Source organism: Podarcis erhardii (assembly GCF_964252035.2).
Source record: "Podarcis erhardii genome assembly, chromosome: 1".
Lineage (NCBI taxonomy): Eukaryota > Metazoa > Chordata > Lepidosauria > Squamata > Lacertidae > Podarcis > Podarcis erhardii.
Genome location: NC_138497.1, coordinates 111,857,220 through 111,882,939, shown reverse-complemented (window position 1 = coordinate 111,882,939; position 25,720 = coordinate 111,857,220). Strand labels below are relative to the sequence as shown.

Sequence of the window (25,720 nt, the reverse complement as noted above, 5' to 3'; positions counted from 1 at the left end):
CTATGAATGGTCCATGTCACCTTTAAGAAAAAGAGGTAGGAATAGGCTGATATATAGAGGGGGCAAGAAATGGAGGCAGTAAGAGATTTTACTTTCTTGGGCTCCATGATCACTGCAGATGGTGACAGCAGTCATGAAATTAAAAGACGCCTGCTTCTTGGGAGAAAAGCAATGACAAACCTAGACAGCATCTTAAAAAGCAGATACATCACCTTGCCAACAAAGGTCCATATAGCTAAAGCTATGGTTTTCCCAGTAGTGATGTATGGAAGTGAGAGCTGGACCATCAAGAAGGTTGATTGCTGAAGAATTGATGCTTTTGAATTATGGTGCTGGAGGAGACTCTAGAGAGTCCCATGGACTGCAAGAAGATCAAACCTCTCCATTCTTAAGGAAATCAGCCCTGAGTGCTCACTGGAAGGACACATCGTGAAGCTGAGGATCCAATACTTTGGCCACCTCATGAGAAGAGAAGACTCCCTGGAAAAGACCCTGATGTTGGGAAAGATGGAGGGCACAAGGAGAAGGGGACGAAAGAGGGCGAGATGGTTGGACAGTGTTCTCGAAGCTACCAACATGAGTTTGATCAAGCTGCAGGAAGCAGTGGAAAACAAGAGTGCCTGGCGTGCTCTGGCCCATGGGGTCATGAAACATCAGACACAACTAAATGACTAAACAACAACAACAAGTTCTTAACCTAGCTCAAGGTTGTCATCTGAACTAGCCAGATGCTTAAGTGATAATCCCAGTCAGTCCATCATTTGAAAAATAAGACTTTAGAGCTGTCTTTGCCCCAATATGGCAACTAGACATTCCTTTTTTGGCAACTGTAGCCTTGGTTTAAGGAGCCATTTGGCACCCAGCTTATGTATCTGAGTTTCTAACACTGATTGGGGGCAATTCCAGATGTCAAATTTCTGCCGCGCCACATTAGAGAAAGAGTGCTTTCCACCAGCACAAAGTCCATACTAGATATTGCCCAATACATCTACACTTTTTGAAAAATATAGTTTAACGATCCTTCCATGCAGCTTTTTTTGCATGAGCAGACTTTTAACAGAATGTGGCTAATTATGTCAAGTGATAGGCAGTGATTTTATAATACAGAGACCAGCCTGCTGGGGGGCAAACGGAAGTCATCTAATTTGTTTAACTAAAGACAGAATGTTCTATGAACAGCATCACCCCCAAAGAGTTGAAAGTGCAGCCCCTTCTTCCTGCAATTCCTAATCTTTGACATTCTTCCCTGTTTAGAATTTTTATCACCCATTATTTCAATAAAGTTTCTATGGTTACAAACCTATTAGAATTTGAGCAGTAGATGCTAGATAATCATATGAAAAATTCAAATTTTCTCCTTTCCTGGACTATGCTAGAGGCAGAAGATATCCATGTATGATGCCCCACCCAAGTAGTCTGACAGAACATTTGAAGCAGCCCTACTTAATTCTTAGACCTAAGATGTATTGTTTACAATGGTCTACTGGATAGAGGACATTTGGGAGTCAAATCTCCCATTGGCGGGATTTTCCCAGCATGCCTTGTGTAAGGATGAACGAATCTGTCAATTTCAATTATATCCTCTCAATTTCTTGGCATTTTAATGCTAATTTCTCTTAAAATAGACATTTTTGTACAAAGGTCTGATGAATATGCATGCTTTTTGCAAGCAATTTTCCCTAATATAATCCTTCCTTGTATGTTATTTTCATGAATGCAATGCATTTTTTGCACACCCTCTCCCCTAATAAGTTCATTTTTGTTCACAGTGGCTGGAGGCCCACATCACAAAATTCAGAGAATAGCAGATTTCAAGGGATAACCATGTTTCAGTCAGAAAATGAAGACAAAATCAATTTAATTTTCTTCCCTATTCAAAATTTATGGGTCAGCCATGATCTCTTAACCTCACCCTCTCAGCCTCACAGAACCGGGGGGGGGTGTTTCGGGGGGGGGGTGGAATCACCCCCATTCTTTGCTGCCCTCAGCAACTTAGGTGCCATCAACACTATACATTCAAAACCATTATCATATCACTTTAAACAGTTGTGATTCCTCCCCAAAGAATCATGGGGACTGCGTAGTTTGTTAAAGGTGCTGAGAGTTGTTACAGACCCTTATTCCCCTACAATTCTCAAGAGTTCCCTGGGAAGAGAGGCTGATTGTTAAACCACTTTGAGAATTGTAGCTCTAAGGAAAATATGGGTCTCTTAACAACCCTCAGCACCCTTAACAAACTACACTCCCGGGATTTCTTGGGGGAAGCCAAGCAGTATCACAGTGCTTTAAATGTATAGCACAGATGGGACCTTGGTGGAAGGATAGGAAAGAAATGTAAAGAAAAGCAACAGCCATAAAAATCTGTGCTGTACTGCAGGCTGCCTCTGTTGTGTTAGTTCTGTGGAAAGCTCATCCTCGAAATGCCTCACTTCTTTCCAAGCAGAGTTATTTTGTGCCCTGGCTCCAGGGACAAAATCATTGCGGAATGATGCCAATAATTAATATGAGTAATTGGAGAGGACCTGCGCAGGGCAATCCTAGAGAGCCGGAGCAGTTTCGAATGCCAGACTCCTTGAGCCCTGAAGAAGACATCACTCAGTCTCAGAGCTCCAACACCAAGGGATAGAGATGGACTGGAAGACCAAAAGGATGTCCCTTACAAAGAGGAGGATACAACAGGAAAACTCTGATGGAGCTGTGATGAAGTTCCAAGCTGAGCAGAAACAAGAAGCTGAGCAAGAAAACCGTATCAACAATGAAAATGGTTGGATCTAGAATTGCCCCTCTGTGACTAGAAGGGCATTTGATGGAACTGTGCTCAACACCACCTTCCATGCAGGATCCTCAATCTTCAAGTTCAACTTTTCAGGGTTGCAAAGGGAAGGAGGAATAAGCAAAAATAATTTCACTACCCCTTTCTCCAGCATGAGCAGAACTCTGCTGAGGGCTAGTCTGGATCTAACCCAACCATTTTTATTCCCAGTCACCAGTAGGGAAAGCACTCCATTGTGGGGGGGGGGAGTACATGCTTAGAGAACTCTGAGAAATTTAAAAAATCTTTCTAAATAAAATAAATAAATAAAAATTTAAAGGGGGGGGGGAGGTCAAGATACATCTCTTTATGGCTATACAGTACATTCCCCCCCCAAAAAATATGGAAATGTGCTTCTCGGGTTCCTTAATAAAAGCAGAGGGGTGCTTCCTTACTTATAAAATGCAGTAAATAAATCTGCAATATAATTTAATGTATTGCAGATGACATGCGATTTGAAGGTAGAGGGAGGGAGCAAGTGGTGCTTGCTAAAGCCCAATCCGTTGTGCAGAAGACCTGCTTACTGTACAGCAGAAACAAAGAAGGAGCTGTGCTCAAAATCACTTCAAAAACTGTGATTGACTGGGACTGATTAAAATTCAAGCATTCAAAAAAAAAAAAAAGGCTTCATTTTATCAGGTTGTGGCACCATCATGGATTCAAAGCATCACTCCAATCAAAGCCTAGCACTGCAGGCATCCCACTCTCGCTTGGAGAACATGGGAGTCGCAATGGCCCATTTCATGTTACAATTCACAAACGTCTCTCCAAAAGAAGAACTACCCCCGCCCCCGCAAAAGAAATCCCTGGGGAAAAGAAGAGAATTTCAAAAACCTTGCAGTTCTCAGTGTTTGTACCATAAATCATTTCATAAAAGCAAAAAATAACAATAAAAAAACAAAACAAAATCACATCCACACCTGCTGTGTGATGCATAATAAAAGTAGAAACCCAAAAGAAAGGCACAGAAATGAGAAGGAATACAAAAAGAAAAACTTGTTCTCAAAAGTGCCGGCTCGGGAGGATTTATCATAGCTCAGTACATTTCTGAACACAGATCCCATCTTCTGGCACCAATACTTAAAAGAGCTGAAGCTATTACTTGCACAACTATTGCTGCCTGTCTGGCAGCAAGCAGAAGACAATAGCATCAAGCCAATTAGGCATTTAAAAACCAAAACAAAACAAAGCCTGAAAAGGGCCAAACAGTTACCTCCAACACACTGAGATCCAACTGGCAACCCAAATCAAATTTGCAAGCCCTGACAGGACTTTTCATGGTTTATTGGAGCTTTAGAGAAAGCAGCTCATAGGGTGAGGAATGCGAAACTCAGGTCACTACTCCAAAACATTCCAACCTAAATATAGTAGATGTTGGGTTTCAGTCCAACTCCTCAGTACAGGTATGTTAACTTTCTTGGGGTCACAGAATATAATAGGGCAACCTGCATGGGCAATGGTCAGGAATGACGGCAGTTGTAGCCCAACAACATCTCCACCCCTAGTGTAGAGACAAGGAACCAGAAATACAGTACACAATTTCTGGAACTCAGGGACTGCCCAGATAACTCCACTATTATTTTAAAAGAGGCATATAATCAATACTCACATTCAACCCTTTAGGGAGTAATTGAATAAAGCCTCACAATCTTCTCTGCTTCTTTCTCAAGAAGATTTTTCTTATGCCTCTCTTTAGGGGGGTATTTGTTCTATAATAATACAACAAAACACAAAGACTCCATCTGTAGGAGTGGTGTGGTTGTTTTTTTTAGCAGAAAGCGGCAAGCTCCGTAGCAAAGTTCAAAAGTCTGATCTTGGATATATTCAAGAATATATGAGAGAGGGTGGGGTGGAAGAAGCATTGCATTCCAAGGAGAATTTGTTGTGTTCCTTGTTTACATGTAATAATAACCATAGCAATGCCTTTTGAAAGCAAAAGAGGGGTTTTGTTTTTGTTTCTTTTGGTCTTTTGATACCTAGTACATAGACCAAGTTCAGCAGAAGGAAGACTGGGATCTATCAGTGATGCTCTGGATGCTTTTCAACCAGTTGACGATGATATTTGATTCCTAATTGGCTAACAATAGCAACATATCAGATTCCCACAGAAACCTGAGGAAAAGTTGACTTTTTGTCAGTCCTGTGTATTATCCCTACACTATGTCTTAGGGACAAGCCCATGGCCATTCTCAATGTTCCCTACCATGCCACTGACTTCAGTGTTCCAGACAATGTTGTGTCCTGTACCAGCCAGCTTAAATCTGTCAATTCAATTAGTCTTCGTCTCATCTAAAGAGTAGTCAAAAATGTTTCCCATGTGAGGATCGCTCCTCCTGTCCTGAATAACTGCTCTCTAAGCAAACTATTCATTATAAACAGACCCCATCTTCTGCGACTAAAGAAAACTAACACTTTGCCAATTGAAAGGCTTTTATGGTACAATGATATTTTAATTATATTGCAGGTGACAGTAACTTAAATGAAAAGCAGTTTCTTTGAAAGTTATCCACATCTATATTCTGTTATTATTGATATAATACGATTACTTCTTCAGTATGATGCAGCTTTTGTAGTGTCAACAGAAGTGCTGCTGCTTTCTGTACCCAATTAGATAGATAGATAGATAGATAGATAGATAGATAGATAGATAGATAGATAGACAGACAGATAGATCTCAATCAAGTGGTAGAGAAATGGTCTAAATCAGGCACATCCAACAGGTAGATCGTGATCACTGGACATCTGTGGTAGATCACCGGTAGGTCACTGGCTCCCCCCAAAGAAGTTCAATAACTTTAGTTCCCCTAAAAAAGCTCAACATTTTACCCTGCATCCCCAAAAAACAGACCTTCCTCCTCTCTGAACCCCCCAAAACAGGGCTTTCCTTCCTATAAAAAGCTCAACAACTTTGACCTGAACCCTCAGTCAGGAAGCTGGGCAACAACTCCATTGTCTCTTTCAAATAGGAAGCAAAGAACTGAAGAAAAATTCTGCCACATACTGTATATGTAATTTAAGTTCACTAATAACTAAACTAGGGGTTGAAATGTATGCTGCAAGACTGGAGTTCTGCTCACTCAGCAGGACTTCCTTTTTCCTCTCCCATTCCCTGCAGCCCCAAACTTCCCCCTAAAACTGCTCTAGAGGGTAAACAGGAAGCCAGCCACACCTCGTCACATCAGATTAATTAAGGCTTCGGTCAGCCCAAAATTGCAGCTGATATCTCTTTTTCTAGGTATGTTAGGAGGGAAAAGCTTCAGCCAGCATAACCTGTTTGGAGCTGTCCAGGGTCCTGTTGTGCTTCATGTAAGAGAACTTTGCTCTGACTTTGCCTTCATTGACTGGCCTGGACCTGCTTGCTCTACCCTTACCTACCTATCCCTGTCCAGATAAAGGTGCAGCTGGGCCACAAGACAAAGCTGATGGAAGGCACTCCATGCCACTGAGGCCACCTGAGCCTCAAGTGACAGCAAAGGATCTAGGAGTACCCCCAAGCTACAAACCTGCTCCTTCAGAAGAAGTGTAACCCCAGCAAGAGCAGGCAGCCTCCTAACCATCCAGTCTAGGGAACCACCCACTAGCTGTCATGAGCTTGCCCTACACTCGAGTAGGACCCTGGCAGAGACATATGCCCAACTAGCATGTTCTCTCCCTCCTGGTCTTTCGTTTGGGAGCTTCAAAAGCTTTTTTCCACCTGAACATCACAGCGACCGATGCCAACAGACACCGGCACACTTAGGGATCTGTAGAGTCTTCGCAGTTCGCATGACAGACCTCAGCAACTCAGCATTTTGGCTAATCTACTTTATTTACATATAAACACACACAGAGCACTGCAACATGGCTCCCTCTCTCTCTAGCATCAGACAGCAAAGATAAAAAACAAAGGACAATAGTCCCACTTCACAGAACACAGTAACACAAACATCCTGTCTCCGTCACTTCCCACTTTGTGGAGTCAAAACATACCACATCATGTGAAAGATAACAATCCCATGACTGCAAGCACGGAGCAGGAATTCTAACACTAACAGTGCCTATCTGGATTGAGCATCAGTTTGTTGGCTCTCATTCAGTCCATTACCGAGGCACATCCACTTACATACTTGCAGGTGTAAAGGAAAAGCACAGCTGTATGTCCTCAGCATTTTGCTAACATTGTACTACAAAACTCTGGATGTTCCAACTCAGCAGTTTCATGTAGATGTTTAACAGCATAAGGCAGGGGATAAAATTGAACTTTTGAGGAACTCTACATTGAAGGCTCCACGGGGCCAAAGAGCATTCCCCAGGCATCACCCTCTGGGAACGACCATCCAAGAAGGACCAGAACCACTGCAAAGTAGGGCCACCCACCTCCAACTCAGACAGCCACTCCAGAAGGATACCATGGCTGGTGGTATTGAAAGCTGCTGAGAGGTCAAGGAGAATTAACGGGGACACATTTCCCCCAGATAATCTCCCAACAGAGATCTTCATACAGCTGGTCACCAAGCAGTTTTTGTCCCAAAGCTGGGCCTAAACCCTGTTTGAAATGGATCCAGAAAATCGGTTTCCTCCAAGAGTGCCTGGATCTGATCCACAATCATCCGCTCAGGGATCTTGCCCAAGAAAGGGAGATTGGCAACTATATGCACACTTTCCCTATTTGTATCTTTGTACGCATTTTCTATTGGATAACAGCATTTGAATAAGTTTGAACTGTGAAAGAAAGAACTGTATTTCAGTTTGTGTATTGTTTCAGGAAGTGCATATCAGGTAGGCTTGCCTTAAAAAGAGAATCATATCAGATTTCTGCCCCCAACTCTACTCTTGACAGAATATGATCTGGGCATTTCATTTTCCCCAGTACTTGGATTCTGCCATGCCTTTTCTCTACCACCACCAGGTGCCTTTTGAAATTGTAGTAAAGCCTCTCATTCAGTCGGCTTTGGGGCTCAGGGTTAAGTTGACTGAGGATGGGAATTATATTTAATGATATTCTAGCCTGATAGAATTCTATTCTGTTTTGCTGTGGAGGGAAAGCAGCTGTTGCTACCTTTGGGTTGACATTAGCTATAAAGATAAGAAATTGGATTTTTTTTTTAAGTGTCTAAAGTAAGGAAATGAAAACATAACTCTTCTCTGGTAGAAAAATAGCAAAGAACCTCAATAGGGTAGAGGGTATTCTGATTTTTTGTTAGGTGGTTTACTTTGAGGTTGATGTGTTTGGTTTTAACATGTAATGTCATTTGCAAACAGGTGGGTATTTTTGATACATTGTTTCATATTTTAAAGTAAAATTAACCACAAAAGCAACTAAGCTGAATCAACGCATAATGAGACTGAAAGATGTTGATATTCACTGAAATGTTTGAAGAGTTCTGCCTATTTCTTCAGTCATCACAAAGCTTACAGAATCAAAGGAGAACACAATAACTGCATGATCAACCTAATTATTCATCCTCCTTTAATTTAGTCATTTATATGGATGCCGTGTGCATGAGCCCCAACATGCTATGCCTCCAATTCTTTAGCCAAAGCAAATGTACATTTTATGTGCATTAGCCAAATAAAATGTACACTTTATTTTATTTAGCCAAATAAAATGTACATTTTATGTGCATTACTACCATTTACAAGATAATACCTTTCCCAGTTCAAATGTCACCTACACATTCCTTCAGCTAATTTAAGCGTATCCCCTAACCCTTGACTTTGCCTATCCTGGAATCTAGAAACATAGGAACATAAGTAGCTGGAGAACATCCAGTCAATGGGTCAAATTAGGCCCACCAGGGGTTCTAATTCAGCCTGTGGTACAATTTCTCTCAGCTATGCCCACCAACCACACACATCAGCTGTAGGGCAGGTTAAATAACTACTGCAAAAGCAACAATCAGAAACCTTGAAATAGATTCTCAGTTGTTCTTGCATTTGGTGTCTTTTAAATCTGGCCTCAGAAACAAGCCCAGCTAGGACTGATTCCTGAGTGCAGCTGATCCCTGCCAGAAGTAGGGCTTGCAGCTGCCCCCCTAAAATTTATTCCATTCAGGAGGTCCCAACTACAAGCTCCCAAGTGGAGCTGAAAACAGTGAGCTTAAATTCAGCACTGACAGTAGGTCCTGCATTCAAGTACTCCATCAAAGTTGATCCAAAATCAGCACATCTGTCATTTTGTAAATAATATTCCACACAATGGAGCTACGATTAGCAACGTGAAATAGAGGACAGAGTAAAAGGATTTGGATTATTATAGGATAGAAGCTGCCAAATGAGCCTTTGCAAAAAATTCTGAGGCTTCTAAATGTGTTTCAGAGATGATCTTGTCTCTCTCATCTCCTCCCACTTGAGACTTTTGATGGATATAAAAATTCCATTATGTTGACCATCTTCTAATTGAACAAATCTGCAGCTGTTACAGGCTTTAGGGTACAATCCTACTCCCACTTTATACTTATTTCTGAGATGTGCTGCACTGTTAAAATATGTATGTGTGTGCGCATATATATATATATATATATATATATATATATATATGAAATCAAAAGGATGGTTGATTCAATCTATTTTTGGCCCCTATCTCTTTCATGAGACTTATACACCACCCTGTGAGTGCAGAGAGGAGGTCTCTATTGCATGTATCTAAGCTCCCATGACCATAAACGGGAATCTACTAGGGATGGATGAATTAGTCTATTTCTTGTTCATATCACTTTTGCATGCACTCACCTATAAGACTGTCCCATCCTGCATGTGCATTACTTCAGCATTATTTGCTGCTTCTTTTCACACATACACAATCTACATGAAAATTCACATTTAAATTTCTAAGCACACTTTTCTCCCAGAAGATGCATTTCTAAACGTGATCATGTGAACAGAAAACATGGAGCATCCCAGAAGTGCAAAAGTTGCTGGATAACCACATTCCTATTTACACATTAGTCCAGGAGAGGTGGATCAGCAATGAAAGATTGAATCCTCCAATCATTCCTACTGCTATGGCAAAAAAAAATTACTCATTTGTTGCAAGTTAGCCAAACACTCTCAACCTAGAATCAGAATGTGCTCCACAGCAGGTTTAGCACTGAAGTGGAAATGAGCCAACAAAAGGATAGCATCAACAAAAACTCTTCCTGCAAAACATCAGCAGAGGCTTGCAGAAGAATGTCATCTCACATGCTACTTCAAACAGGCTAGAGCACAGAAGCAGAAAGCAGCTTTATATACTAATGCGGACCATTGGGCTAACTAACTCAATACTGTCCACACAGACTGGAAATGGATATTTGGACAGGGTTGTTTTCCCAGTCTTGTCTGGCAATGTTGGGGATTGAATCTGGGAACTTCTGCATACAAGGGAGATGAACTTAGCTACATCATTTCACCTATTTTGCCTCTCAGGTTAAGTAGCACTAGCCATGGGTGACACTTGGAAAAGCCACCCACCCACCCACTGCTGCTGAAGGAGGACAGATGGGAGAATTACCACAGCCAGAGGTCTCTCTCTCTCTCTCTCTCTCACACACACACACACACACACACACACACACACACACACTTAAGACAAATAAAATTCAAGGCTGGCCAAGTTATTATGGTGCATTGTTTATATTTTATAAGACACCACAAATGGTGAGAACAACTCTCCTAAGCATTTTAATTTTAATTTCCATGGCAAAACCTCAAATGGTCTCAAAGTAAACAAATGTGTCCTTCCTTTTCAGCCCAGTGATTAAAATGTGCCCTTGATTAATCAACAAAAGCATAGTAATTGGTCTACCAATTATGCCAGTAAAGACTGCAGCCTTACTTGCTGAACATGCCTTGAATGGACAGTATTATTCCTAAGCATTCCATCCTAAAACACGCTTGCTAGCAAGTCAGCTCCATTGAAGATAATGGGACTAATTTATGGGTAAACATGCATAGAATTGGGCTGCACAACCAGCCCTCTGTCTAATTATATTTTTTAGAGACATAGCCTCATAATTAGGAACAAAGACTTTCTTCCCATCCTTCCTTTCTCCCTGGCTCAGCTCAGAAGCACTGCTCAAAGACACAGCTTTAGGTAGACAATCTATTTGTAATGTCTTCCTGATTGAATATCAGCGCTTTCTTCTGTCACACTGAACTAATTGGTTTCTTGGAAAACAAATTTGCGACCCTAACTTTGCTTCCTCTGCTTCTTTGTTAAGAAATGTTCGTGTAAAAATACTGTGGAATTCCAACGGAAATGAAAAGATGCTTTCTTGCCTGTAGCAATAGAAACTGGATAAGGGGTCAGCTATAGATGTCCATGAGCGGCAGAGGTGCCCAGCCTCTCCAAAATGTCAAAACCTCACTTTTAGCACTGTTTCCCAAATTCTAGAGCGGTGGTTTTCAAATTTACAACAGGGAAAACCTTTCTAGGCCCCTTTGCCTGCCAAAGGGCCCTTTTTTGTTTGTTTCTGGAATTGACAACACACAACAGAAACTGCTCAACGTTCCCCAGCCGCTGGCCTTTGCAAGGGAAGATCAACAATAGCAAAGAAACAACTACTTAGGGCATCTTGTCTATCAGTTGACAAATTTTCTCATTAAGAAAGCCATAAGAAACTTCCAATGAAGTCCAGGACCCTAGAGGATATAGTTATTGATTAAAACTGTATTTGCAAATTTTTTTTTTTAAAAAAAATTATAAATATAAATGACTACATCATCTAGGGGGTTTCCTGCAAACCCCCCCAAAAAACTTACTTATTAAATTAAAATCCATCATTTAGTGTAGACCTTTAAAAAAAAGTTTTAATAGAGGGAACACAGTTTGAAAACCATCATTATAGAAAAATAGCAATAAGAGTTGCAGACTTTTTATTGTGGTGGTAGTGTGATCCAGTTGCTTTTGTGGACCTCACTAGAAGTTCTCCTGACATTTTCTGCATCTACATGTCATTAGTAACTTCCTATGGAACTTTTCTTTACATCTTATGTATTGCTCTCTGTATACAAAGGACTTGGGCAGTTAAAATACTGTAATCAAACTGCAACTAAGGCACTCAAAATTCCCCTCTTCCCTCCTCATACACAAAGTCAACTGGAAAATGTATTCCACTGCTTCCTGAAGACAATCACATTTGCATCTGAATAAATCAACAAAAGAATCAAAACCCAAAGTTAAGAAGCCATCATCATTAACGCCTCTCTGCCTATATGGCTTTGCTATGTATGCCATCTTGAATCCATTCTTGGGAAAAGGTGGAATATAAGTCTTTAAAAATAAATAAATGCCATTGCAGCTTGGTGTATGGCTTGTAAACATAACAGGGTATTTCCAGTTGGTCTTCCAGGTTGTGATGGGACAAAGAGATGGATATGTTCTCTTAGATATGATGAACTCAAGTCACTTAAGGCAATATGGGCCATCACCAACATTGTCAGCTAAGAGAAGATGGTGACAGAGAGACCAATTCTCTAACCCTGGGGTGGGGGATCTGTGGTCCTCTCGACAGCACAGGACCACAACTCCTGTCATATCTGGCCACTGGCTGAGCTGGATGGGCTGGACAGAAACATCTGAAGTCTAACAACATCTGAAAGGTCAAAGGTTCCCCACCCCTGCTCTAGGAAGAATGATAAAGAATTTAGTTTGTCAAAACACACTGAAGACAATAATATACAACAAATAGGTAGAAATACTACAATGGCGTCAGTCTCCAGAACCTTCATATACTCTGGGTTTCCACTCTTTCTGGGGATTGAGACTACTAGATAATAATTGTCCAGCTGGTATTTTTGAGTTGTGCACTGATTTTGCAAGCCATTACACGGTTATGCATCAAAACACCTGTCTTGGTGTATGTGGAGAGACTTGGATGAAGAATCCAGACCTCAGACTAGGTGGTGGTGGGAGGGCATCAGAAAAATTAGGAAAATGTTCTTCTAACCAAGATCAAAGTTCCTTCATGCAAATGAAGGATAATCTATGCATGTCCCAAAGAAAACCATCAAGTAACTTGGAAGATGTAAGGCAGCAACTGACAGATCAGTGTAGTTTCATCTCTTGGTTGCCTTGGTAGCCCGTGGGAGGTCTGCTGAGTGCCTGAAAAATGTGCATTTATAAAAACATCATTTCAATGGGAGACATAGATGTCACCAATTAACTTTAGTTCAAGGAGAAGAGTAACTTTCCCATGTCAGTCAGAACGCATTTTTAAGGGTTCATAAAATTACTAAATTAACAAGAAGAACACCTCTGCAGTTCTTAAAAACCACTTTAGTAGTTCGACCTGTTGTATACAAACACAATATTTAAGGGCTTTGTTTTCTCCTGCTGTACCCATGTAAGTCGCTTTATTGCTGCCAATTTCACCACTGAGATTTTAGTGCTGTGATATAATCTTTATTTGGGCAATTAAATCAGGCAGCAGGTTGGCATGTGCAAAAATGACTGTTTCATTCCATTTTTTTAAAAAAGCCGAACACATACATAAATTGTTTACATCCCTTTCGTGCAATGAGGAAAATGAGGAAGTTTCTTTTTCAAAGAAATATAGTAGCTCACTAATTATCCACGCAATAGGATTCGAATATATTTTCAGAAGGAACTTATATTTCTTCTACCATTTTGAAAGGCAGAATGGAAACTGAATGCTCTTTTTGACATTTCATATTTTAATGCAAAGACAAAACACAAAAAATATGGCAAATATGCCCTATGGTAGTTGAGTCATTTTTATTTTTATTTTTTTAAAAAATAGTTATTCTGTAGTAGGAGAATTTACAGCTTTATTGTGGTTAAGTTTGGTGTATTCAACAATTAGAACACAAAAGATTATAATAATGTAAAAAAAAAAAGTTCGTGATCCATTAAAATAGCAATACCATACACTGAGGCAGCAGTCCTGTGTCTGCTTACCAGGGAGGAAGCCTCAATGAACTTGGTGTGCCTTAGTTATTTGATGTATCTGCATTGCACACGGTCTTTTAAGGGCTGGCTCCCTACCAGATCCATTTCATTTAGGGCAAAGAAATGCCCCTTTCATCAGGCCTTCGAAATGGAAGCTTTTGTGTTATGATTTACTTTTACGTTGCTTTGATTTTAGTCTTATTCTTATAATATGATTCTTATTTGCACCAAGTAGTTTTCAATGCTAGTCCTACTCAGAGCAAACCCACTGAAATTAATACACATCCCTAACTTAGGCCCCTTAGTTTTAATGGGTTTGCTCCAAGTAGGGCTAGCATTGTTGACAACCCATTATTTTGTAATTCCAAACGCAATAGCTGGCCAGAGGACCAGTAGCTTAAGAGGTAAGGCAATACAATAAAAATAAGGGAGATTTCCTATATTTCTATTCAGATGAATAATTGCACTGAAGTAAATAGGATTTCCCAAGTGAGTAAGCAGGAATCAAATGAACAATGGATTGAAGCCCCAATATACAATGTAAGGCACAAGGAAAATCAGTTTGGGGGTTTCAACCTTGCCTTTTGACAAAACAGCATTTGTCTATGTCACTAAACCGCTAGAAAAAATTGACACTGACTGCACCCAGTGGTGTAGGTCAGGAAAAACTAGAATGGAAGCACTAAGTAGGAATAGAACAAACTGCACACAGTTCTCTGCAATGTACCTAGCTACCGAAAAAAATCTTAGATAGATTTCATTAACTGCATCGCATCAGTTTAACACTTTTCTAGCACCATATGACAAAAATTCATAAATCTGTTAAAGTACCATTTAAGTTCTGTTTCCTGTAAGTAAATATATTTTTCTCTGATAAGTGCATTGCAGGGCAGACGTTTTGTGTTTTATAGGGACCAAGGAAAGCACTGAGTATTAAAACCTACCCTTAATATTTACAATTCAGCTATAAAAGCTTATTAGTGCAAAACACAAACATGCTGTTAATGACAACCTGATTTGACCAAAGGATTAAGTATTCTAAAGCCCAATGATGTCAATATGTAGCTTTCATTAACTTCCCATTAGTTTTTCAACTATTATGAATGGATTTGTGCATCCAACCAAGACACAGTAACCCAGGTTGCACCATGTTTTGGAGGTCTGGGAGTGTATTGTGGGTTTAAACACTCATTCCTCTTCCCCCTCCCTGATACTTCAATTACTCATCCATTTCTAAGTTGCCCTAACCACAGCTTTCCAATGTAGCATCCAAGTCTGAATCAAGTAAAATATGATTGGTGCTAACACTCAAACAAAGCACAACTTGAAACCATGGTTTGAGGTCGGTTTGCAAAACATGAATTATTAGTGAGTGCTAACCATGGTTTACCCAGTTCAGACATCAAGGGGAAATGTGGATAGTACAACCTGGAAATAGAGAAGAGAATTCATGTGTGTTAGAGAAGGAGGTTGCATAAGCAACATGGCACATTCCTAGACTTCTAAACTATGTGAGACTTTTTCAGAGCTAAACATGCCCACAGGGAACCAGATGGTTTTAGCAGAACAAAATACCATCTTAAATATTTGAGCAGTGTCCCTACCATTCCACCACTGGCTTTGAATTAATAAGGCCAAGGTATCTGCAGATCACAATCCATTATTTAACAAATCATTAGAATGGTATGTAGATTAGACTCTACATCAGATGGAAGATCATAGATATGCTACACTTTCCCCAATGTGTTGGTGTTTGGCTGCTAATTACATCAGTGGCACAATGCTTCAGAAAATTTAGAAGCATTAAGCACCATAAAAAATAAAAATAAAGATCCATCTCGTAATTATGAGGGTTAGCTACTGCTCTATTAGAGAGTTAATGTTTTGCATCATGGAGTCGTTCCTTTTTAAGAAAGATATGAGAACAACCAATGCATGCTAAGATAACAAAACACTACTAACCAACTCAGAATCTAGTGTTCGTAATGGTGTGCAGCCCAAGCCTGTGCATATTTACTCAGGAGTAAGTTCCCACTGAGGTCCATGGTGCTTACTCCCTAGGAAGTGTGTACAAGATTGGAGCCAACAGAGCAACATATTAGACCACTGGATAAGCTGAAGTTTTGCTTTGTTTTATTGCTTCCAGTCTTCAAGAAGAAACAACACATCCCAGTAAATCCAGAACTCATCTGGTGAGACCTAAGGTTTGGAAGAGTTTAATACTGTGATCCTAACTACGCTTACCAAGAAGTAAGCCCCCCCCCCCAAGCAACTGAACTTATTTCAGAGTACACATGCCAAGGGCAGCACTGCACATTATTATCCGTAAGTCAAGGTCAGGGATTTTGTAATAAACTTTCTGCAAACAAAATCTCAGCCAAGTTGCTATACTCTTTAAGTAGCTCTTGGGCATGTGTCTTTTGACCACTAGCTGGCTTTTTCTCTAAACAAAATAAAAAGATTCCTTCCAGTAGCACCTTAAAGACCAACTAAGTTAGTTCTTGGTATGAGCTTTCGTGTGCATGCACACTTCTTCAGATACACAGGTGCTACTGGAAGGAATCTTTTTATTTTGTTGGCAGACCAACACAGCTACCTATCTGTAACTGGCTCTTTCTCAGTATGCACAGAGTAGCTTTTTCTGCTTCATTTCTGTATTGCATTTACCCCTCAAAGAACCACGAGAAGACAAACAGGTGACTGACGTGTCACTGAATTACTTCACCTTACTTCTGAGGAAAACTGCTTAATATTAGGTTGCATATCTCTAAGGAAAAAACAGGGAAAGTTCTGGTGTATCTTTAAGACTTACAATGTATCATGCCAAAAGGTTTTACGGCTACAAGTAACCCATTTTGTTATATTCAAGAGGATACATATGGCTGCAGCCACAATCCAATGCACATTTACTTGAGAGTAAACCTCACAGGCTTACTTTTGTATAGGATAGCAAGCGACTTCTCGTCCATGAAACAAGACCCTTTCTTCAACGTTGCTACAACAGACTAACACCATTACTTCCTCTAGGATCAATATTCAGGGTGTTCTTCTTTTAAAAATAATAATCCTCAAAAAAACTGTTAAGGAACAAGCATCAATGGGTCATCCCATCCACTTCCCAAAGTTGCAAGGTTCCAAATCTACCAACTAACCAGCGTAAGCCATCAGCAGAGTTGGGAGCAAAAAAAGCCCTTTTCATTTAACACAATTTCTGTGGGAGAATAAAATCAAACCCAGTCCCCTGCGGAGATGGTTACAAAAACAGAAGGTTAACGCTGTTTTCTTAATTGGCAACCTGTCTTTTAAAATAAATAAATAAATCCCTGCATCTTATTTGGGAGGGGGAAAAGCAAAGTAACAGCTGCCCTGACATCAATACACTTTGGAAGTCAAACAGTGCAGGCTGGCAAATAATCCGGCATCCCATTGTGGGGAACTGACAGTTCACAGCTGAGAGCCACTGGACTTCTCAACTCTCTCGCTCAGACATGAAAACAAAAGCTTGCTCTTCTCTACCAACCCCCAGCCAAACACACGCCTCCAATAGTACTCTCTCACACACGGGAAAAGCTCCAGAAAAGTAGGCGAGCTGAACCCAAAGCCTGGCATCCACACGGTGGATCTATAGGTATTGGAACCAAGGCAGAGGTGGGCAGGGAAGGAGTTGGGCGGCTGCCTACCTGACTCACCCTAAGGTCTGAGGAGCTCGAAGCTGCTAGGAGAGATCAATCCAAGGGCTCGCCTCCTCAACTTCGGGCATGGGCTGCGGGGCAAAGCCCGCCAGGCCACGGGCTCCAGCTGAAGTTTCGCTTGCAAGAAGCAAAAAGAACCCCAAAGCAAGCAAACCCTCTTGCTCTCCAGCAACCTGCGCCTAGGGCATTGCCTTGCCAATCCGCGCTTCCCCTCGCCATGCAAATCCTCTTTTAATTAGGCCAATAAAGTTCCATCTGCGGGGCTTCCTGGATGCTCCTTCGTCCTCGCGTTCCGGCTGCAGGCGAAGCCTCCTTGAAGGGCATCCGAGCACCAGGGCGATGATCCGGAGGCGGCCGGGCGCCTCTGCCCCGCCAAGTGCGCCCAAGCTCTCCAAGCGCCCATGCCGCGCTCGCCCCTCGCCCAGACATCTTGCTCAATGCCCCCCAGCCCAGCCCAGCCCAGCCCAGCCCTGCCCGGGAGCGGCCGATCCCCTGCCCTGCGCCGCCCGAGTCCAGCCCTTCCAACAACGGATGCTGCGCGGGGAGACCCTGCCCCTCACGCACAGCCACAATACACACAGAGAGACACACACACACCACACCACAACACACACCCAGAAAGAAGCCTGCCCGGCGCCAAACCTCACCGGCGGGGCTCGGCTCACGTCCTTCCCTTGACTGGCAGCAGCAGCAGCAGCAGCGCGGACGCTTCTCAGCGGAGTTCCGGCTCCCGCTCGCCGCTTTCCTGCCCGGCCGCCCATTCCGCCAGCATCCCTACTCCCTCCGCCGCCGCCGCGCCGCCAGCCCCGCTCTCCCCGCAACTGCACCAGCCGCCGCGGCAGCAGCAGCAGCCGCGATTCACGCCGCACGCCCAGCCAGCAATGGAACTCGGCCCTCGCCGACTGACAAGCGCCGGCAGCCAATCGGCGCCTCCTCGGGCTCCCCGAGAGAGAGGGCCTCCCACCAATGGCGGGAGGAGGGCTGCCCGGCCAGCCGCTTCCCCCGCCCACCCAGCCCCCGTGGTCGCCTCCTTGCTTCCTCGCGTTCTTCTTCGCCCCCTGCTTCAGTCGGCAGCTCGGCTTCCGGGAGAGCGGGAAGGAAGGGGCCGTCGGCTCCCGGTGGGGCTTTCGGGGGTCCGCAGCGCCGAGGTGCGCCCGCCTTGCCCGAGGCTTTGTTTAAGGTGGCTTCGGCCATCCCCTTCCACCTTAACCGGGGGATCGGAGGGACCCAGGGTCGAAAGAGAGGGGGCGGGGGACAAATCGGTACCAAAGGAATCACTGCTTCTTCGGGAGAATACCTTTAGAGTAAGCGTTGCACGCAAGGAAGGTGGGATTAGCATCGCGGGGGGTGGGGAGTATAGGGCAGAGCTAGCAAAATATGCCCCCATGCTGAAGGAAGGTTTGCACCTGCTGCAAGCAGAAAGTGCACCTTTCTGATCCCTTGTCCCTGATCACTCCAGCCTTCCCCGTTCCTTTCCTCCCCAGCCCCTCTCCCCATTTCCCTTTTCTTATCTGAAAGCTGGCATCGTTGCGTTTCTAACAGATAGGTATTTAGGAATGTGGCTGTGGGGTGAGGGAATGTAGCAGAGCCATTGGTAACAACAAAGGAGAGGTTCGTGGCCAAGGATGGAGATTTTCCCCAGCAATAGGGAGAGAACTTGTTTTTGTTTTTGAGTTTCATGCAACATAGTCTGCTTCTCATTCTCAAAGGCTATGTACAGGTTAGCAACTTAGAACACAGTAAGGTTGACTTCACCCAATATGCATTGCCTGTTTGGTTTCAACTACACCTGCTACCCCCCACCCACCCCACTGGAAAATGCCTATTCTCACATCTGGCATTTGCACATGTGTCAAAACAGTCTCGAGTGTATGCATCACAGTTTCATCATGAAGTGAATGTGCCTTACATTTTCAAATCAGATGGAAGCTGGTTTGAGGGGAAGTACATCCAACAGCTGTATTTCTCAAAAATTACAAGGCAGATACAAATTGTGGCTAATGTCATAGAGCCATAGAATGGTAGAGTTGGAAAGGACCCAACAATCCAGGAATCACAGCTACAGAATCCTGGACAGATGGCCACATAACCTCTGCTTAAAAGCTTCCAAGGATGGTGAGGCCACCACCTTCTCAGGGAGCCCATTTGACTGTCAAACAGCTCTTACTGTAAGAAACTTATTCCTAATGTTTAGTTGTAATCTCCTTTCTTGCTATTTGAATCCATTGGTTCATGTTCTACCCCTTGAAGCCTCAGCAGACAAGCTTGCTCCATCCTCCATGTGACAGCTCTTCAGATATTTGAAGATGCCTATTATATCTCCTCTCAGTCTTTTCATTTCCAGACTAAGCATACCCAACTCCCTCAACCTTTCCTCATAAAGCTTGGTTTCCATACCCTTGATCATCTTGGTCGCCCTCCCCTGCACACGTTCCAGCTTGTCAATATCCTTCTTAAAACTGTGGTGTCATGTCATATGCACATGGCTTCAAACATTGTTGGTGGGGACACCAGTAATGTGTCCAGAGCCAAATGAATGGGAGAGCCCATAACCAAATATTTATAACAATTTTGGAGCTTATACAATGTCCATGGGTTAAAAGGAAGATGGAACACATACACTGTTATCTATTTCATTGGCTTCAGAACAAAAATAACTTGGAGAGTAAAAGCATGGAAGAGAATCCTGTAATCCATGTTGTCTGGTGACAATGTTGGAAAAAAAGCTGTTATTTGAGAACTTGTGGATTCAGTTCCACACATTTGTGTGTGTTGACACGCATTCGTCTCACTTCAAGATTAGCACCCTGTATTTGGTGCATGTGTGGTGGAAGTGAACTCCAAATAAATCATACTCAGACCCACTGAAATCAGTTATCTACTCTGAGTATAGTATGACCAATATTGTATATTACCCAGCTGTAGCATGTCTTTGCATCCTTTACCGTGTGAATTTGGCAGTATATACTGTACATTTATAGGCACCAGTCAACCATACCACCTCAGGAGAAACATAAAAGTTTTTCTGTAATGCTAAGGCACTTGTTCCATTAATATATTGGTCTTTCTGTGAGCATTCAAGCCTTTCAACAACACTTTGAGATAGGCTAGGCTGCAAGATTGTGACTTGAGCAAGACCACCTAGTGAGCATCATAGCCGAGTGTGGATTTCAATAGGGACAAATGTGAGACTCTGCATTTAGGCAGAAAGAACTAGCTTCACAAATATAAGATGGGAAACATCTGGATTGCCAGTAGTCCACGTGGAAAGGATCTAGAGGTCTTAGTAGACCACAAGTTTAACATGAGTCAACAGTTTGATGCAGCGGCAAAAAAAAGATGCTAATAATGTTCCAGACTGCATCAACAGAAATATAGTGTCCAGATCACAAAATGTTTCTGAGCACAATTCAAAGTGTTGGTGCTGACCTTTAAAGTCCTAAATGGCCTCAGCCCAGTATACCTGAAGGAGCCCTCATTGTTCTGCCCAGACTCTGAGGTGGAGCGCCGAAGGCCTTCTGGCGGTTCCCTCATTGCAAGAAGCAAAGCTACAGGGAACCAGTCAGAGGGCCTTCTCGGTAGTGGCGCCTGCCCTGTGGAACGCCCTCCCATCAGGTGTCAAAGAGATAAACAACTACTTGACATTTAGAAGACATCTGAAGGGAAGTTCAGAGAACTTTTTAATGTGTGACATTATAATGTATTTTTAATCTTTGTTGGAAGCCTCCCAGAGTGGCTGGGGAAACCCAGCCAGATGGACGGGGTACAAATAATAAATTATTATTATTATTATTATTAATTATTATTATCAACGGATGTTACAGTCCTGCTCTATTCTGCCTTGGTCAGACCCACCTGGAGAACTGTGTCTAGTTCTGGGAACCACAATTTAAGAAAGATGTTGACAAGCTGGAACCTGTGCAGAGGAAGGCAACCAATATGATCAAGAGACTGGAAACCAAGCCTTCTAAGGAACAGTTGATGGAGTTGGGCCTGGAAAACAGGAGACTGAGAGGAGATATGATAGCCATCTTCAAATATCTAAAGGGCTGTCACATGGAGGTTGGCTTTTTCCTGCTTCGGAGGCTAGGACCCGAACCAGTGGATTCAAGTTACAAGAAAGGAGATTCCAACTAAGCATCAGAAAGAACTTTCTGACAGTAAGGGCTATTCAACAGTGAAACAGACTCCTGTGAGAGGTGGTGGCCTCTCCTTTCTTGGATGTTTTTAAGCAGAGGCTAATTGGCCATCTGTCGTGCATGATTTAGTTGAGATTCCTGCCTTGCAGGGGGTTGGACTAGATGACTCTCAAGAACCTTTCCAACTCTATAATTCCATTATTCTATGCTTTAACATCTCAGATTCTCACACTGTGTAATTTATGACAGAAAATTATAAGTTCTCTTAAAGCCTTACAGCTTGAAACATTTTTCAGGCCTGAGGGAACTTAGGATGTTTGTGTACATAGCATGTCAATATAAAATAGCTAAAAGCCCAGCAGGAAACTGCATTTTAAACAAGTTACCACAATGTATACTGCCAATTCTGTTTAATTCAGAATTAGTTACAAGTATCATCAATATCAACGGCGCGTTGTATGTATTTTGTCAATCCACAGAGATCTGCAGCAACTGTACAGAAATCCAAAGTGCCACAGCAAACGGAACATGAAGACACTTTTCTTCCAACTAGCAACTCAACTTACAAAAACTAAAAGCAAAACCTTTCAATCTCTTCAGTAAAAGCACCCCACATTTCTTAAACTGCAAAGCACTTAAAGAGCAAAGCATTGATCCCAGCGCTAATAAAATCCATGGCTGCATGTCAACATTGCTTGGGTTAATTACCCTTGGGTACCAGAGGATTAAAAACAAATGTGTGCAAAAAGATGTCTTAAAGAGAGCTAGCTAGCTTAAGAACAGCAACACACCATTCACAAATATAAGATGATCTGCATTGGCAGGAAGACAGGACTCCTGAACAGATTGACAGCAACACCAAAACATGCTAAACTTCAGCAGAAGTTGGACTTGGAAAGAAAAAGCCCAGAGGATGGCAAATGAACTCCCAGCATTATATTGGTCAGGATGTAAGTAATAAAAGCTTCCCCTCCTCCCTGTCCAAACACAATAGTGTGTTACCATCATACTCAGCCACAATAGACTCTTATCTAAAGTTATTTATTACTTAAGACAGAGCACCAGGCACTCCTCACCTCAAAATGTCAAAATCTTAGAAGATGATACAAAGCAGTTATGGATGGGAAGAGCTGTGAGAGAATGGCTTAGCCCAGAGTCGATGGCAGATAATAAAGATTAGCAGTATAATAACTTGCTTTTTCCTATTATGATACCGTAAGGAGAAGGGTATAGGCCATACGCCATTGCCAAGCTTCTGTTGTGCTTTGTAGCTTCCTGAAAAATCTTTCTGCATTTTTAAAAGTCATTTTCCTGTCATGTTTTTCAGGTAGAAGCTTTAAATTATGAGGGCAGCACATTTGAAAGGCAACATAACCGGGAAGCAAATAAACTGCACATATGTTGTGTTTTCCAAGCTTGTGATTCCTAAACCAAGATTTCAGTTGAAAGGCCTCAGCGCTGTAAGCCCCGCTGCAGACTTATTTCTGAGTAGACATGTACAATTGCACCATTAGGATATGATCTTAAAGCCACTTACTTGGGAGTAAGTTCTACTGACCTTGGTTGGATGTCCTTCTGAGTACAGTAAATATGCCTATGTGGTATTGCAGTCAATCCTTATTTTATGCTTTTAGAGCAATATCAGAGTTTCTGTCCAGAAAGCTTGAAGGTCCCTCCCTCTTTGACCAGGTCCATAATTGCATAGCTGTTTATGGGCAATATTCTGAAAGGTGCGTGGTAAATGCCTTCATGTTCCACCAGCCAAAAACAGTCAAGATTTACTTACAAAAATATTGTAAATTGTATGAATGTTAAGAAGGATGCTAGATCATAAATAATCTGGCACCACTAAGTTAGATGGTGTTATGAAGATAAGTGAGATTTAAGAAAAGATAAATTTTTGGATAATTATTAGATTACATTTAAATTCTTAGGATTTGAACAAAGGATATCTAAAATTAGAGAAAAAACATGGGAAAATTAGATAATAAGATTGGAAACAAGGCGATAAATTGCTGAAAAAAATTTCTTTCTGTGTGAGGAACGCAGGAGCGGGAGATGTGAGGAAGTCCAAAGAAGTTAAGAAATTATGTTAAGATACATGTTATATTGTTTTTTCTTTTGTATTGTATTTAAAAATTGTTAATAAATATTTATAAAAACAAAACAAAACAAAAAACAGTCACATAGATATACCATGCAAAATAAATCCTCACACACATTTCCCCCAGTTCTGATAAGGTCATTCTGTTCTTTTGTGTGCTCACCAAAAGACCCAAAACAAAAGAATTTTGTTAGTGCAAACTCTGAATGTTATCTTCCCAGCAGTGGGGTGTCTTTCCTGCTTCAGTTTTCTCCAGTTTCTGCAAAGCAACATGTTAGTAAAATTTACCAGGAAATCTACAAAGGCAACCGTTGTCAAATTCACACAGCAAAGGATGCAGAAACAGATAGACAAACACAGTCATGGAGTGTATTGTTGCTAGGGCAACATCAGGGCCTGCTGGAGTTGGACTGACTCCTCTCCTTCCCAGGGCCAAAGGGGTCTGCCCTGTGACAAGGAAGAAGAGAGGAAATATGTCAAACAGACCCCTCCTCACACAGTGCAAACTGACACTACCTGCCCTGTGAGAAGGAAGGAGAGAGCAAGAGAGGCAGGGCCTGTGCCCTCTCCCCTTGCCTTTGTCAGGTGCAACTTTTACATGTATGTGTGTGTGTGTGTGTGTGTGTGTGTGTGTGTGTGTATTTCTGGAAGTCTGTTTGACTTCCAAAACATTCAGAAACCAAGGTGCGGCTCCCGATTGGCCAATTGAAAGCCGTGGAAGCTGAGCCAGATGTTTGGGTTCCAAAGAACGTTCACAAACCAGAACACTCACTTTGTGGCATTCAGGAGCCAAAACGTTTGAGTTGCAAGGCATTTGTCAACCAAGGTACGACTGTGTGTATATATATATATATATATACAGACAGACAGACAGAATATTTTATTATTTGCAAAACAAACAAAGTACATATAGCGTCTCCACTTTCAATTCATAAAGTCTTGTATCATTTATTTGTGTTAGCATTTTAACATTGTAAACCGCCTTGGGGGCGTTGGCAGAAAGGCTGTGTATAAATGCAATAAATAAATAAAATGAACATGAAAGGTAAAGGTAAAGGACCCCTGACAGTTAAGTCCAGTCGCGAACAACTGGGGTTGCGGCGCTCATCTCCTTTTACTGGCCGAGGGAGCTGACGTTTGTCCGCAGACAGTTTTTCTGAGTCATGTGGCCAGCATGACTAAGCCGCTTCTGACGAAACCAGAGCAGCGCATGGAAATACCATTTACCTTCCTGCCAGAGCGGTACCTATTTATCTACTTGCTTTCGAGTGCTTTCGAACTGCTAGGTTGGCAGGAGCTGGGACCGAGCAACTGGAGCTTACCCAATTGGCAAGCCCTAGGCTCAGTGGTTTAGACCACAGCGCCACCTGCGTCCCACATAGATACGCATAAAACAAACAGATACACATAAATGTGTGTCGCCACATTTCTGCTTCCTGCCTCGGATCCTCTATGTCCTCTTCAGTCCCGAAGACACATCCAAATAACTGCTAGATTCTCTGGTTTCCAACAGTACAGGGGAACAACCATCATTGTTTCTTTGTTCTGGCAGTCCTCAGTGCAACCTGAACACTGTTTTGCACCTTGCAGAGCCAAACATGGTCTGCCTACCACCTCCTGCACCCCTATCTGCAGACTCTGCAGCTTCAACATCATGCTCAGCAATTCCTCTCCCTTTCTTGTGCCTCCTCCACCTCCTCCTTCGCTGTGGTTCTAACTTCCAGCCTAAGCAGTTCTGGAGAACTTGAAAGCTGGCTTCTACTCTGTGTGGCATTTTTCTTAATAAAGGTCGTGCCTCACTGAGACTTTGCCTTGTGTTTCCCCCTCCTAAAATACTGTTTTTGTAAACAGATTCTCAATGTAATTTATTAAGGCTAAGGATTGGTAAGTATTTGCTTTGTCATTGCCACATTTCCCCTTTCCACTGTGAAATAGGAAGAGTTAAGAACACCTCTTTATTACTGCATCCTAGATCGTGAAGCTGAGGCTCCAATACTTTGGCCACCTCATGAGAAGAGAAGACTCCCTGGAAAAGACCCTGATGTTGGGAAAGATGGAGGGCACAAGGAGAAGGGGACGACAGAAGACGAGATGGTTGGATAG

General features: G+C 42.3%; 1 protein-coding gene across 4 annotated transcripts in view; it reads right to left on the bottom strand.

Annotated features, from left to right (window-relative positions):
* Positions 1–18,253, bottom strand: part of B3GALT1 (beta-1,3-galactosyltransferase 1) — a 325,648-nt gene extending 307,395 nt beyond the window's left edge. For 2 of the 4 annotated variants that reach the window (XM_081873328.1, XM_081873331.1), the window contains exon 1: positions 18,022–18,253. The gene's annotated coding sequence lies outside the window, so the exon portion shown is untranslated. Of the gene's footprint in view, positions 1–17,371; positions 17,880–17,988 lie in introns of those variants that run through there. The other 2 variants (XM_081873329.1, XM_081873330.1) reach the window with 2 other exon arrangements.
* Positions 18,254–25,720: the final 7,467 nt, after the last annotated feature.